Source organism: Neopsephotus bourkii, unplaced genomic scaffold (assembly GCF_033783945.1).
Source record: "Neopsephotus bourkii isolate Nb327-2 ecotype Australia unplaced genomic scaffold, CSIRO-AGI_Nbou_v1 NB_196, whole genome shotgun sequence".
NCBI classification, from domain to species: Eukaryota; Metazoa; Chordata; class Aves; order Psittaciformes; family Psittacidae; genus Neopsephotus; species Neopsephotus bourkii.
Window position 1 is genome coordinate 16,401,968 of NW_026900709.1, and position 301 is coordinate 16,402,268.

Here is a 301-nt window from a genome sequence, read left to right on the forward strand (position 1 = left end):
CCTGACTCTAGTAACATCTAGCAGATGCAGTTTTTTTCTCCTTCTCTGGGAGCACACTCAGAGATGCCAAATACAAATGAACAAACACTAACTCTTACCGTATATTCTAATCATGCATTCCTTCCAGCAATGCTTCAAAATACCACCTTTGCTGGTTTTGCTGCTCTCACCACTACGTACGGGACAAACGTTTGCTGTGTGCTGTGCTAGTATTAACCTACTAGTGAAACAGAAGTACATGTTCATCTTATTTTTCCATATGATACGTTTCCAGAAAAACAATCTCTTACCTGAAATCCTG